The 15891-nt window shown below is 50.7% G+C and overlaps 1 long non-coding RNA gene across 14 annotated transcripts; it reads right to left on the reverse strand.

Moving 5' to 3' along the window:
• LOC110402550 lies at positions 1440–10363 on the reverse strand. Of its 14 annotated transcripts, none has more exons than XR_002441183.1 (4): positions 9703–10363; positions 7539–7625; positions 4794–7352; positions 1440–4609 (listed from the first exon to the last, which is right to left on the reverse strand). It is a non-coding gene; the product is annotated as an uncharacterized LOC110402550 (long non-coding RNA). The 14 variants fall into 14 exon arrangements; XR_002441179.1 differs by having other exon boundaries at positions 4794–6825; positions 7046–7121; positions 7210–10363; XR_002441185.1 differs by lacking the exon at positions 7539–7625.

A 15891-nucleotide genomic window follows, 5' to 3' on the forward strand; every position in this document is an offset into this window, starting at 1 on the left:
TTGGAATGGAAGCTTTCAGTTAAAAGCAGGACAGATTGCCAAAGTTCACCACTGAAGGCTTTTTCTATAGTCCTGCACTTTTCTTTACATCAAGAGTCTCTTACTGTAGTTCAGGCTACAACTTCTTATCATACTCATCCTAGAATTTTGCTTTAATTTATGGAAGATTGCACGGTATTTGTGAATGCCCAGGCGCCCCAAACTGAGGTTGCAGAAATGCTCTGCTGTCTGGCTGAGCCAAGCCAATACTGAGAAAGGAAACCACCGTTTATTTTCCTGGGGTTAGAAGGGAGCATGCGACCTATTGCTGTAGATGGATCTTATCAAAGACTGTTTCTGTGGAAGAGGGGCTGGCTTCCCATTCCTGAGAGAGCAGCTGCAGAGAGGTGTGGGTTTTCCTGTTCCCTGTCAGGGACTTGTAGGTGGTGATGGATGTGCTTACCAGGCTGGGATGGTGTTCAGAAGGGATTGGAGGCAGTGCTGTAGCAGAAGAGACACCAACAAAGGCTCTCCTAGCAAGAGGCACAGTGAGTGCTGCCAGAGGATGCCTTCAACAGCACAACTCCTTCCCCCTAGAAGGAAATCACTTCTGAGAGCTGAAGGGTTTGCTTGTGGCATTGCCTTTCTTAACCAATATGTTTGATTTGAAGGAGAATTTGCCAGATCTGCCTCACAGCTTCTGTGGCAAAAAAACGTCATGTGTCTCTGGCTGTAGTCCCAAAGTATGTCCTGTCCTTTCCCTCCTGGTATGAGGGTATGCTGTACCAACAGCGCTCGGGGCCGTGCTGTTCTCTGGTGAGAGATGGACAGCATTCCTCCATGAGCTGTGCTCTGTGCTTCCCCAGAGCCTGTGAAGCTGCTGGTGAATGCCAAGTCCCTCCAGGGACAGGGAAGCTAGGCTGGATCAGATAAATGCACCCATTGTGTCTGAGAATGCCAATACCTACCAAACCTTGAGGCGAACGTGGGCTGAAGGGAATGTTGTTTACTTGGTAATCCCCACCTTTGTTGCACAAATGCAAAAAGTTTGCAAGAAACACACATCAGGGCTGGAACACTAGTGTTTCTCTTGCATGAGGGTAAGGAGATCTTAGTTCATGCTGAGACCAGGGAGATCCAATTTCCTTCAAGAAATTGCATCTTCTGCATTGTGTGATGTGTCCTAGGCATCCCTTGCAGATGCTGCTCAGGTGAGGCTGTGTGACAGGGACAAGGTGCAGGTTTCTGGGTTGAGCACAGGCTGCTGGCCAGCACTGAGCTGCCTCTGTAATGTACCTGCAGTCCTGGGACTGAGTTTGATTGTAGTCAAAGGTCCTAATCAGATTATGTTTGCTTTTTTCCTAGCTCACAACAGGCTGAAGCAGCATTGAGTTTTAACTGGATGAATATTACTGTGTAAGCATAATCTTTTCACTGAGAAATGCTTCGTACAAGTGAAGTTCTCTTTTACAGTATTTTACATTAATTTATTGCTGGGAAATGAATTTGTCTCTAGATAGCATCTGGCTGATGGGGTTTTCACATTCATAGACTCTCCTGAGCCTGAGGATGCTCATGTGAAGTCTCGGAGGCCTGGACTTGCTCTGTTTGAGGGCCATGTAAGTTAAAAGGATTATGTGTTTGAGCGGTACGAGCTGCCCCTGGGTCTCTTGTTGAAGCACTGGCCCTCCTGTAACAGTCAGGGTACAGCACGTTGAAAGAACTTGAAAGCTTTGTCCCACATCCTGCCTTCCCCTTTGCTGCTGGCTGGCCAGGAAGGTGCTCGAGGGCTCGCCTGGCTACCTCTGGCTTGGTGTCTGAGTGGTGCCCCAGGGATCATGACTGAAGAGGACAAGTGTCAGCTCAATGACTGCCTTGACTGCTGTATGTTATAAAAGGGCTAGTTATTATTAAAGCATTGTTTCCATTTGAATTTCTGAAACCAGTTTCCTGTTGGTGGGTTTTTCTATGTCTTTGTTGCATTTAAAAGTGCCCGGAATCAGATATCTGTTTCTGTGCAATGACACGCCACTTCTGAAACTCTACTTTGATAAGAAGAGAAGGAGCTGGGGCCACCTTTGCCTGCAAGAAGGGCTGCGGGTCGTGCCATAGAGCAGCCCATAACCTTTTAAAGCCCTTGGATGACCTTTGGCCCTTGTTCTGGAGTGTAGCAGCTGTGTTCCTATCCAAGTCCCAGCCGTGGCCCCTTTTCCTCATTCTTCCTTATGCCTCTTACCACATGCCATGCAGTAAGCTGCTGCTACATCCTACATGGTGGCCTGGCCCTGGCGAACAGTCACCTTGCTGCAGCTGATGGTAGATGAGCCTGCTTGAGGTCTTCCCATTTGTCTGCTAGATGACAGCAGTACAGGTGATTTGGGGTGCAGTCTCCCAGGTCACTTGATGTCTATCTCAGGAGTGGATCCTCCAGCTGGGGTTTGGCAGAGCCAGGAGGGGGTAGGTGTTGTTCTGGAGGAGTTTGGCACAAAGCCCTGCTGTGAACTACAGCCTTGATTCTCAGATATTTGTACTTTGTTATTAAACTGTATGAAATGCTGATGGTAGCAGATGATACTCTCGTGTTGCTCTAGGGAAAAGCAACATTTCAGACATTTTCCACTGAGACTTTCATTTCTAATTAGAAATGCTATTTTCCCACCAGAAAGAAATCACAAGGCAGAGCAGCCTGCTTTATATTTGCCTCTGCCCTCACTTTCTCCAAAATATTCACCAGAAGATTGTTTCATATTTGTTTGTTTTTCATATTTGTTTGTTTTTAAAGCCTGTAACAGATTAAGTTCTGGTTTCAGACTAATGCTCACCTACCACCTTTTTCTCCATCCTCATCTGCTCACAACAGTGGGGGGCTGGTTTTTAGCTATAACAGTCCTCTGGACTTTAGCAGGCTTTCATAGAATCACAGAATGGCTTGGGTTGGAATGCTCACCCAGTTCCAGCCCCCTGCTGGGGACTGGCTGCCCCCCATCAGCTCAGGCTGCCTAGGGTGCCATCCAACCTGGCCTTGGGCACCTTCAGCTCCTCTGGGCTACCTATGTCAGCACCTCACCACTGGCATTCTCCTGTGTTGCAGCTGTGTGCTTCCCTCCTATTGAGTAAGCTGTCTGGACTCCTTAGCTTTTCAGGGAGCCTGTGAGCAACAGCTCCAGGAGCATGTATCTTGGAGCACAGAGGGAGGGCAGCTGCCTTGCATGGCGTGGCCATTGTGAAGCCTGATTGTTACCCTCCTGTCCTGTCAGGACTGCATCAGGAGAAGAGGGGAGGTGCATCTCTGTCCAAGGCTGGAGGAGAGCTGGGCTTGGTGTATCCTCCAGAGCTGCCACAGGCACTGTGCAGAGCCCTGGGGAGCAACAGCTGTGCTTCTGCCAACTTTGGGCATTGGTGGCCCTCCGGGCCCGATGTCCCACATCATTGTGTGAGCATACTGTGACTGGCTGTGCTTCCTTGGCTGCTGCTCACCAGCTGGCCCTGTTCCTGCCCTACAGCTGTGGGTGCCCCATGGAGCAGCCTGTGCCCCCTGTGCTAGGTGCCTTGCTGAGACACAGCTCCCTTCTCTGGCCCGCATTTGAATGGTGAGGAGGTGCTGTGGCCTGTCCCCACGCCCCCACGCACGGCTCAGCCGAGCGTCCTGGAGCTGTTCATGCCGTGGCTGCATTATCCCTCCGCTTCAGATTTCTCAGTTTCACTCCTGCCTGCTGTGAAGGCAGCACTGCTGACGCACTCAAGCAGAGCTCGTGCTGCACCCAAATGCAGGCATCCTGTTTCCAAAACAGCTGGTGCGGTCCTGCCATCTTCAGCATCCTTGTTCCCAAGGGAAAACAGCAAAGCACTGGCGTGGCAGGACGGAAGGAATTGAATGAGTGGGCGAGAATATTGCATTCCCCTTCACCTGCGTGCAGAGGAGGGGTTGTGCTGCAGGTTCCTGACACTGTTCCTGGAGTGGCCAAGAAAAACACAGCATAGGGAGCTACGTGTATGGACTGTCAGCCGAGCTCTCGATTTCAAAACTAAGACACGGTGTGGTAGACGCTGGACTGGATGCAGTGTGTAGGCAGTTGCCACTCACCCCATGGGCTCTGTCAGCCAGAGTGAGGACATGCCCCTCCAGCCGTGTGCTGCACCCTCTGCCTTGCATGTTACTTCTGGTTTCAGGGTCTCTGGCCTCTCCTCACCCCACTTGGGCAATGACGAGGGCAATTTGCATTATTTGAGTCTTCAGGACGCCCACGGGTGGAAAAAACAAAAGAGGAAAAGACAAACGCCTTGGTGCAGGCATACGTGCACACACACAGCACCCAATGCAGCCCTGCTCACCCTTCCAGCAGCTGTGGTCACTGCTGGCGGTGATGAATGGCCACTGTGCCCTGCCATGCTGAAGGCACTGTGTCCTGGGGTCTGTTGCTCAGCCCAGCTGTGCCCTACTGTGGGTTCAGTGGTATGGCTCACCCCAGATGGGCAGTCCCAGCTCCCAAGGGCTTGGTGGATGCATTCATACCTTGGGGTTTGAAGCGGCCAAGAAGTCTGTGTGCCACATATGGAATGCTGTGCCCCACTTCAGTACTCAAGGGATGAGCTGGTCCCTGAAGAGCCAATTGCCATCAACAGCCAAATCCTATACAGAAAAAAACAACAACAAAGCTCTGGAGGTAGGGTGGCCTTTTTCTGACAATACAGAGGCTGCTGGGTGGCACCTACAAAGGAGCACAGAGGTGTGCCCCACCTAACAGCAGTAACACGAAGGCATAAGCTGAGGCAGGAGCATCCTCCCCTGCGCCTGAGAGGACACAGGCACCCACCTGATCCTGGATCCCTTGCTGGCAATGGGGAAGCACTGCTGTGTCCTTTGGGTGCTGCGCTGCTGCCGGCTCAACTTGCTGCTGCGGGGACAGGGATGGAGCAGGGCACACAGCCACCCAGGTGGCCCGGAGAGAAGCAGAGGCACAGCTGTCCTGCTGGGTTGTGCGGGAGCTCCAGGCACCCTGGGCACCAGAACCTCACGTGAGACATCAAAGCGCCTGAGGTAGCACACGATGCAAATGAGCAATACCTCAGAGCTGGTGCTTAACCACAGCCGTGCTTCTGCGTGTGCTGTGGAATAACGCGACGTTTCCCCTTTCTGAAGCTCCTCGAGTGAGCCCGTGCCTTCTCCCGCAGCGCCCTGCGGGGCTGGATTCAGGCTTGGCCTCAGCTGAGCTCCGCAGGGCCGTGAGCTGTGCCTGCCTGCCTTGGGGCCCACCCAGCACTGCAGGCACCTCTAGCTCAGCCCTGAGGCGCGTGGGGCAGCACCGTGATGAGCCGGGAGCTCTGGAGAGCTGCAGGCAGAGCATAGCTCCAGGGGTGCCTCTCCTGGTGGTGCAATAAGGGTGTGCTTCTAGTACCCCAATGCTTCTGCCCGTCCCAGGCTCAGAAACGGACACTTAACAACACTTGATTTTGCTCCTAGTACAAAGGGAGTATGTAAAAAATAACCAAAAGCATGGACTTACTTCACAGAACCTGCTTCCACTGGAGACCGCTTGCGCACTGCCTGCTCTCCTTTTATTCGTGTTGTTTGTTATTCTTTTATTAAACCTGGGCAAAGCTCCAAGATCGTTACTCATGGAATCTTTCCGGGCCTTTGCTGGCTTGTTCCTTAATGGTTTCCGACAATGGCAACTGTAAAGGAATAAAAAAACAGTGGCTCCCCCTCAGAGCCTGCACTGAAGCAGACAGCTGTGGGGCTGGAACAACCCCAGCTGTCAGTGTTTTCTCAAAACAACCATCTAGTCCCTCTGGAAATGCAGCCTCAGCCTCACGCTGCCCTCTGCGTGGGGCTGATGTCAGGGGCCAGGCTGACCCCTTGCCTGGGCGCTGAGGGCATCGTGGGAGTGTTTCCTGCCGTGTCTGAGGCACGGAGCTACGACTGCTTTCAGAACTGAAAGCAGGGAGGGAAGAAGTACTAAGGATCCTTTCAGATAGCAGAGCATGGAGGCATGTCTAAGGCATGTCGGGGCATGGTAGCAGTGCCACCTGCCTTGCACTGCTGAGGCAGGTGCATGCTCTACCCTAGCTCACTTACCATTTGGAGAAATGGAGCTGTGAGGTGGGGCTGCTGCGGGAGGCTCTGTGTCCCCACGTGCTGCCCTAGTCCCTGCAGAAATCCCCCCGAGCCTCCCCCTGGCTCCATGGTGGCCGCGTGGGGCTGGGAGGCAGCGGCTGGGGCTGCTGCCGTGGTGCACTCCATCGGGGGAATTCCTCAGCAGTTTAGCCACATCTTCACACTGTCCCTATCTGTGGTTTTTCTGCTCATTTCAGACATGAGTTTTCTATTTTTGAAGTACCTCATCTCAAGTCCAATTCTCTCCTGGGATCACTAGCCTGAAGCTCACCGCTTCGTGTCCCTGCTGCGCTCTACACCTTCCTGGCTCAGAGCTTACCCGGGGAGCAGGTCTTGGGTCTTGCTGGGCACAAGAGTGCTGCTTTTTTATCTGCTGGGTGGTGTCTGGGTAAATGAGATCTCTATCTTCGCAGGCGTCTTCCTGTAGATTTTATGAGAGCTCTTTCTTTCAGACTCATCTTGGTGAGTCAGAGCACCAGGGGGCAGAGACCCAAGGCTGCAGCCCCCGGCTGAGGCCACAGCCAGCCACCAGCCATATGCAGGGTGGGAAACACTCCTGCAAAGGCTGATGAAGATGTGACATGGCTGTTGGCCAGATAACGGGATGAGGTTGCAAGGTCACAGTCACTGGGGTCGCAGGCATGGAGCTGGCAGCGATGGCAGGGTTGGGGCTGGGGACGTCAAGGGCAGGGAAAGCATAACCCAGCACTGGCACAGCTCTGGGCACAGACCTGCAGGGGACAGGTTAGTGGTGAGAACTGCTTGAGCCTGTGACATTGTCTCACACCCCAAGGCCTGTGCTGTGCACCACAGATGCCATGTTTGCAGATTTCCTTTTTTTAAAAATAATAAAGTAGGTTAAAAGCCCATTTCCCAAAGACAGCTGCACAGATGAGATGTGCTTTGCAGTGGGGTAGAATCTTGGTGAAGGACTAAAGAAAAAAAACTCACATGCAAGCCTGACAAGAAGCAATACTGCAACACAGCAGTGTGGCACTGTCTGGAGCCCCTCAACGCTGGTGAGGACCTTTCAAAACATCCAAGTTGTTACAGCTTTTATGGGAACACAGTACTGCTTTCAGGAACGTGGGGACTGTGAGGGAAGGAGCTGTTACCTCAGTTGCACCTGGAGCACCTTGGCTGCCCTCCGTGAGGACGGCTGTGGCTGACCTTGTCAGGTTGATGCACGACAGAGCCATCACCATCCCATCACTGCTGCTCCTCGTGGTCATTTCCTGTAGTTTATCCTCTCTTGGACCTTGCATGCAGTAAATGAGAGCACTAGTCTCAAAGAAAGTCAAGATCCAGTAACTTAAGGGAATTCATATTGCAAGAACCCACAGGAAACCCAAGACAAACAAACTCCTTTCTCTTGGAGTCAGTACCAGCTGGGACACGTGACTTGGTGCTGAGTAACCACAAGTGTACTCTCCTGGGAACTTACGTGATTCCTTTGCTGCAGCCATCTGCTGCGGAGGAGCTGGCTTCCCAAACAGCAGGTACCTCCAGCAGCTTCCCCATGCCTGCAAGTCTGAAAGCCAGTCTCATCACTTCACCGCCTTCCGCATGGCCAGATCACATCTCTGCACCGGAGTCAAGCTGAGGATGGGATCCTGACATTTAGCAGTCTGTGCTAGGGCTGGATTTGAGATGGGGAAAAGATGCAGGCAGGCAGGCAGCCTGCCCGCCCTCCTTGGCCAGGGCTTGGCCAAAGGTGGCTGATGCGTTGCAGCAATTAGGAATGACAAAGTTTGCTTAAACTGATCATTCGCTGGATAAAATGGTAAGCTGGAGGGCTGCCAAAAGGTGCCATGGCTCTCTCTAGATGCTGGGGGAGTTTAGCACCCAAGTGTGGCTCTTGGCCAGAGGCCGTTATGTGACTTGGGCTTCTGGTTGGCCACAGCCCTGCCTGCAGGCACACACTGCACCTGAACGTTTCCAGCCAACACCGGCACTTCTGTTTGTTCCATCCTATATTCTGCACAAGTCATAGTGGTATTGATGATATCACTGGCTGGAGAGACATGAGTGCGCCCGCTCCTAGCGCTATGCAGATGACTCCACTGCATTATCAGTTGAACTTCTCTGGGATTTTTTAGAATATTTTTTTTCAACCACCAATTACCTTTTTTCCCCCCCCACCCAGCAAAAATGCTGGTTTCTCTGCAGCTTAAGTACAGTAAAAAAAACATATCAAACAAATACCGGAAAGAAAAGCAGATCAAAAGGAAGCTCTTCCGACTCTCCTGCTGACCTGATGCAATGCCTTGGGGACAGTGGGTTTAAAATGTCCCCACTCACTCCAGTGTTACTGTAGGAAAGCAATGCCTGCCAAGCAGGGCTGGTGCATCACAACAGCCAGACAAGTGTGGGTGCCCCATAAAAACACAGGGGCTTTATTTTCCAGTAGCAACCAACATCTCTATTCAGACCTACGCTGATTTTTTAGACAGCAGTGTTGTCACTGATGAGTCATAATCATAAATACTATTTACCCATTATAACAATTATTATGGTGCTAATCCTGCCGGGAGTAACACAAGCTGAGAAAACCCCACTTGCACCACGGCTGCCTCCTTGCTTGCCTGCCGCCTGCCTTCGGTTGACCTAGTTGAGTCACGGGGAGACGGCGAGCGAGAGACATCCTGCGCTGTGGTTGTCACTGGCGCTGCCCCGAGGAGAAAATGTGTCTGTCCCAGAGGGATGTTCCTGCCCTGCGTAGGTGGGGGAGCTAGGGCAAGGGGAGGGCTGGCTCACGGCCATGCCCGTGTCATGGCAGCCAGGCCCCCTTCCCGAAGCTGCAGTCTGAAGGAAAAATCTGGTTTCTCTTCCTCTGGCCAGTGCAAGGGGCGTTGATGATGGCTCCACTGGGCAATGTTTGGAGGAGATGGTACAGCTGCAGGTATGGGCTGGGGAGGTGGGAAAACAGCCTGGCCATGGGCAAACCCCGCAGGGGCCTTGCTAAGTGCTAGACCTGGGTCAAACAAGTTGAAGCAAGTTAAGGCACATGCAAATGCTTTTCTTCCTCAAATCTCAAAGGAAATGTGTCCACGTGCTGAGCTGCGGGCACCATAGGTTGCTAAGAATAAAGGATCTCTGTAGGATTCTGACTCTGTTTGCTTATTGGCTTGGCACCAACTCCTGGCTGGGACAGCACCCCTACCAGGCAGCCTGCCCACAGCAGCCCCATCACCTTGGTGCATAGGGCTTTTTTTGCACTGACCCAGGTGTATCCCAGCCCCTGTGGCTGTGGCAGCTGTTAACATAAGAGCAGTGGCTCTGGCCACCACAGCTCCCTCCCTGTGCCGGGCAGCAGCAATGAAGGGAAGGAAATGCTATGAAACAAGACAGCGTGGGCTCTTCCCCTCTTCCAGCCTTAATGGGAGAGTGTGTGTTGGTAGGAAAAAGTTGTCTCAGAGGAGTGAACTCTTCCCTGTTGCAGTCTGAGTTGAGTAATGTGTTGCAAAAGCTACTAAAATTAGACATTCTTTTAGTGTTCTAAAAATATCACATATACTTAAAAAAAGCACATAATCCCTGAACACTAGACATGAAGGGGATAATTTACCAAGAAAAAGTTGTCATGAAATGCCAGAGTTATAACTCACCATTCCTGTAGTCTTGTGGTAAAAATATTCAGCAGTCTTTCCATCCAGTATCAGCACAGGAGCCTGTCCTGCAGGCTACAGCTATTGGAAAGAAATAGAAAAGCAACATTCTTGATGTATTGTTCAATGTTTGTGTTCCAGAGACAGTGGGCAGGAAAGGACAGGATAGCACTGGGATCAGACGCTGACACACCCCCCAGGGCCCCTGCATCCGCCCCAAGGGGCGCAGCACTCTCGTCTGTCCAGAAAACACAAGGCATGATTACACAAAGGCACACAGGACTTGCTAGGGGATGCCAAGAAGAACCTTCAGGGATTGTACAGGGCTTATCATGGGATGTCTGTGGGAAGAACAAAGAGGGGTGGAAAGGGAGGGACCAGTGCAGTCCGGGGAGGAAAAAGCATGGAAAAACAGAGGGAAAAGGGGACAAAAAGGGCACTGGGGTGCCACTCTGGCCACTCCATGTCTCCTGACTGAGCTCTCTTTATAGCTGTCTTCCTGATGAGGGGCTCTGCTTGCTGCCTGGGGCATGTAAGGAAGTGGAAGCAGCAGCACTTGGAGGGAACCCTGAGCCCCAGCACTTGAAGGAACCAGCACGCAGGATACATGATGGTGTGTGCAAGTGCCAGCACACAGCAAGCCAGGCCAGCTGGTGACTGGGGTAAGTGGTGCGGGAGTTAGGGGATAGGCTGCACACACTGTGTGTCCGGCAGCTGCAGGAATCTGTATTGCACAGATATATGTATATTTTCTGCTCATGTGCTTTCATGCTGATTTGTCAGCAAGGGGAATAGGATGAGGCCACTTGTGCTGTTTGTTAGGGATTAGGCATTGTGCATGTGCTGAGCTGTGTGGCTGTGTAGCTATAGGTGAACTGCACATATACATGTACCGCATCTATACATGCATGTGCTGTGCGTACACACACACAGTGTCTGTGTGCATGCTCAGTGCCACTGCTGGGATGTCAGTGCTGCAGCACCCTCATTTCTCTTGAGCTGCTGGATTTGGCAAACCCCAACACAAAGCAACCTCAGTGCAGGCTTTCCCAGAGAGACCCCTGTAAGCAAACACAGCTGCCTGCCGCATCCCCTCCCAGCTGCCCCTGCAGCCCCCAGAACCTGCCCTGATACCCTGCTGTGTCCTTAGGACCCTCCCTAGAGCCCAGCAGGGTTGTTTGTATTTCACTTAAAGACCTCTGAAAGCAGCAGTTGAGGGAGAAAACAAAGCATCTGTCAGCAGCAAACACCCATGGCACGGGGCTAACAGCTCATACCAGCTCATGCTTGGGTCTTGCAGTGTTGTACCCCTCTTATGGCTGCCCATGTACCTGGGGGCTGGCAGGGTGGCAGCCATGAGGTGGGCTCCCAGAGCGTGAGTTGGGAGCCACGGTGCCATCCCCTGTTAAAGCCTGTCGGAGTGCGAGGGCTGCTGTGCGTAATACAGAGAAAACCTCAGGCCAGGCTTAGTCATCTGGGGCTCTCACTGTTGTCTCGATGCCCTCCAAACACGCGGTGCAGAGGGGCTGCATGCACTCATCTGGGGAGCCTTGTGCGTACCAAAATGCATGGCCATGCGACAGCTGTGGGCGCTCCCATCCGCCACGGCAGTGGGCTGCTCCTGCAAGCACCCAGGGGTCCTGCCCAGCACAGAGTGCAGTATCAGGGCTGCTCACTGTGTAGTTATGGAAGAGATAAATGGCAGCCGAGAAATATTGGCTGCTCTGGCTGTGGGGTTCGTGTCACACTGAGCATGCAACTTGCTTGAGATACACTTTAAAACCTCAGGGAACATCTGGATGCTCAGACTTCACCTGTCTCAAAGGTGAAAGGTTAAACCTATGGGGATATTGCTGGTATAAAAAACTTCCTAATCATTCATTCAAGCTGCATCTACTTTCACAAATAAAAGGAAGTAAGAAAAAAAGAGAAAACCACTGGCAGGCGGGTTGGGCTGTCCTGCAGAGGCTGAGCAAGGTTGGTGCCCACTCCCAGCATGCCCCTGCAGCAGAAGGACAGGCTGCACGTGGTGCTTCTCACGGCAAGGAAAGGTGATTTAACACGAAAGGTGGTAGTTGCTCAGAAAGTAGTGACCACTGTGTGATGATGATCAGTGTGAGCAAGCAGAGGGCAGTCCCAGACAGTAATATAGGCACCAGATGGTTCATCAGATCTAATATAAATTGGAGGAAATTACAAGCTAAGCTGACCAGATGGAAAAAAAAAAAAGTAACTAAATGTTTGTGGATGGAAAGTCAAGAGCTCTTTCAGAAGTATTTAAGAAGGAAACAATTTTGCAGACATTTAATCTGATAGCTGTGAAAAATGATAAAACAATACTCAGAAAAAAAATGGGAAAGAGTTCATAATGTACGTAGGAAGATGGTGTCACGTGGTCAACATACTTCTGTTGACATCAGGTCTTGATTTAGTCCCTGAAGTTCTACAATTAAAGGATAATGATCTTGATTGATAGGCACATACAGTGGTATTGCAATCATCCCGGTTAGAAAAGGCTGACTGTCTGATCCCAATAAAACATCTGTGAAGAGACGAATTGACTCATCTCTTGAAGTAAGAAATAGCACTACATAGGAGTTCTCATCGGTTTCGCTGGGACAGGAATGCTTGTCCTATGCTCCTCCAACTGTTTAATGCAACATTAGAGACCCCCAGGAGGAATCAGGAGCTGCAGTTCCCAAGAGGAGTGACTTCGGAAGCAAAGAACTCCCATGGAGGTAATAAGGGGAAGCAGGTAGACTGATGAAGACAGCGTCAGATAAGCAAAAGAAGCCACATCCTTAACCCTCCCCAGGACAGGGCTGCATGTGGAGCACCATTGGCTGCACATCCCTTCCTGGGGCTTCCAACCCTGCAGGAAGCTCCACTGGGAGCAAAGCTGGCTGAGCCCGGCAGCTCTACAAGAGCACCTGCATTTTTAAGCATGAGATTTAATCATTAATTATTATTATTATTAATTATTATTATTAATTATTATTATTATAGAAACAATCAATTGTTTCTCTTCTCTAGAAACATGTCAAAAGAAAGATGTATTTGATTTTTGTCTCCTGTTATTTTACAATCTAGTGGTATGTTATGGGTGTGATTTCTTACTGGGGAACAGGAAGGAAAACTGGTATGACTAAGTTCACCTCGACCTTTCAGAGGTGCCAGAGCAAACACTCAGCCCCTGCCCACTCAGCTGAAGTCATGGTGAGTGGAGTCCACTTGGAGGCAGTAGCAAAATTCACAGGCGCTCACTGGAAAGGCAAATGCTCAAGGCAAAGGTCACTATCAACAGTGAAAAATCTCTGGTCGTGCAAAAAAGGGGGCTACAGCTGGCCTTGAAACATTGCCACTCTGCTGTGACATGCCACTGCTCATGATGAGGGGACACTGACCACCCCCCGCTCTGAGAGTGCACAAGACTGCACTGTGGCTCGCCAGGGGCTCAGCACCATGACATGGCCATTGCACGCTGCCATTAAACATGTATCTCTGCTCCAGATGCTGCCTGGCCCGTGCTGGGCACACCTCAGTCCCTAAGGGTTGGGAAAACCCGTTGGCACTATCAGAAGCCCTAATCCCACCTGGATTTTCTGTGCTTAGTGCAGCCATATCTCAAAATCAGGTTTGTGCAACCATCCTCTTGGAATAAAGCCTTCTCCTGTCCTGAGGATTGCAGCAATTCCTGGGACAGTCCTGGGGAACATGGCTACATGCAGCAATACAACTGCAGGGGTGCCATGGTGATGTCACTATCCCTGGAGGCGTTCAAGAAACGAAGAGATGTGGCACACTGGGACTGGTGGGCATGGCTTGGGGGGTTGATGGTAGGACTTGATGATCTTAGAGGTCTTTTCCACTCCTAATGATTCTATGATTTCTATTGCCTTGGCACCAAGCCTTCTGCCTGCCTGCCCATGATCAAACTTAAGCCTTTGGAAGGCAGAAAGCAATGTCACCCTGCGAGGCTAGGCACACTTTCAGGGCTTCCCAACAAGATCTTGCCTCCACATAAATGTCCAGAGTTTGATTCATGATATCATAGCATTTTCACAATTTCCTTCTCTGCTTTACGCTGCCAAAAGCAGTCTGACTCATACAATCTCCTGGCCCAGTCCCTCTGCTGGCAGAAATCCTTGGAGCATTAGCAGCCAAAGAGTGGCTGTAAGCAAGGAGCATGAAAATGTCACATGAAAACAAAACCAAGGGGTGAAAAATAGCTCATGTGGTTGCAAGACACTGGAGCAGGAGTCCACAAGATTCTAGGGCAAAATGCTTTAACCTTGGTAAGTAAGACTGGCCCAGTTAAATTATTCCTGGAAGCATTAAAGGGCACTAGCTGGGGCAAACACGGAGCAGCATGCCAAGCACACACTGAGCAGTGAGACCTGGATGAAAATATTGCCTTTTTTACATTTTGCTTTTTTCTCTTCGTAATGCTATAATGTGATAGAAAAGTACAGCAATAATAGCACAGTGGCACAATCCTAGGCTACAGCAAATGAGAACAAACCTAAATGCAGCAGCCGTAGACACAGAAACAAAGGAAGAAAAACTGTTTACCCTTGGAAGGCCTCAGGTAGGCAGGGATCTCCAGCAAGATACCCTCACCTCCACTGCCAACTCTTAAATGAGGTCTGAGAAGGGGTGGATCCTGGCTCCAGCCCTTCTGGTCACTCAGGGGCATTGCATGCACCTGAGCTCCCCTGGATTAGCCCTGCCTTCCCACCAGGTTCTCCATCACTGGTTCAAGCTGTAACCTAGCATTTCTGCTACACTCTTGCACAACTGCAAGTCTTCAGTTGCTATTTCCTGCTGTTCTGCTTCATCAAACTGCATGAGCCATGACCCTCAAGGCAAAGACAGCGTTGGTGGAAAATAAGGAACTGCACATGAAATGACAGCACCACACTGGGCATAAGTTGTACTGCTTTGTGGCACCAATATGAGCAACAGCAGTGCTCTGCTAGTACTCTACTCCAAGTGGATGACAACCCTTTAAATTAGAGGCAAAGAGTACTTGGAAGAGCCAAAAAGGGCCCGAGGGACCTTGCCTTCAAAGGAGCATTAGTATTGCCCAGCTCAGTGTCAGCTGTGCCCCAGAAAACTGGAGCTCCAAAACTGCAGAGTGGTGCTGAGTTTAGGACAGGTCCTTCCATTTTGACACCAAACCAACAATAATCACTCAACTTGCTCTGCTTCTGTCTAGCAGTGATTTCATACGGATCTTTCATCATCAGTGTTATGGAAAAGAGTCAAACCTCTTACCAAAGACACCACAAATTCCTACAGCTACTCCTCTGCCCAAGAGTTTCTTGTCCCTCACAAGACAACTTTAGCTTTTGTTCCTGGAAACACACACTGGTTGTTTTTCATTTCCTTTTTCTTTCTAGATGTTTATAAACAGTTCAATCAGATGTTCCCCTACTCTTCTGAGAAGTTCATTTGACCCATGTAACTCCCAGTTTTCTCCATTTGGGGTTCTAAGAGTGCTTTCCCAGGAAATAGGAACTGAATTGGGAAGGGTGCCTGCAGGGTCTGCCAGGCCTTGGGGAAGAGCCCCCACATGTGTGCAATGCTCCCAGTGGGCCAGTGAGCTGTGGTTGTTGGTGAGGATGCTCTTTGCCTCATCCCACAGGCTGGAGTACAGAAGCCTCATGGCAGGGGGACACTGATGGGTTGCAGCTCCAAGACCTGGTACAGGGGTGACACTGCAGGACTGAGCCTCAACCTTGGCCAATATGCTTTAGCCAAGGTTTAGCCATCAGTTCTGGCTGGAATAGTTTTGCTGTCAGTACCACCAGGAAGCATTTCTTTGGAAAATGACTGGATTGTTGAAGAAACCATAGGCCAGGAAGATTTCCTGTAGGAGTACAAGCAGGGGCTCTCATAGCACATATTTGAAACCGCCAACCCTGCATGCACTTGGGTTTCAATATGCAAGGCAGGCGGACAAGATGAAGGCGATTAAAACCGCGGAAGATAGTTTGTGCATCATTGTTCATGATGATACTGAATGAGCTGTCCTCTTTCCTGTTTCGGACACAATGCCAGATACATTACTTGAAATGCAGCTTTCGATCCTCAGTGCCGCCTGTGTTGTTAACCCAGGCTGAGCGACACTTGCACTGGGGGAGTATAGAAATGACAAAGCAATTTCAGAAATACATATGCACAACC

Source organism: Numida meleagris, chromosome 7 (assembly GCF_002078875.1).
Source record: "Numida meleagris isolate 19003 breed g44 Domestic line chromosome 7, NumMel1.0, whole genome shotgun sequence".
NCBI classification, from domain to species: Eukaryota; Metazoa; Chordata; class Aves; order Galliformes; family Numididae; genus Numida; species Numida meleagris.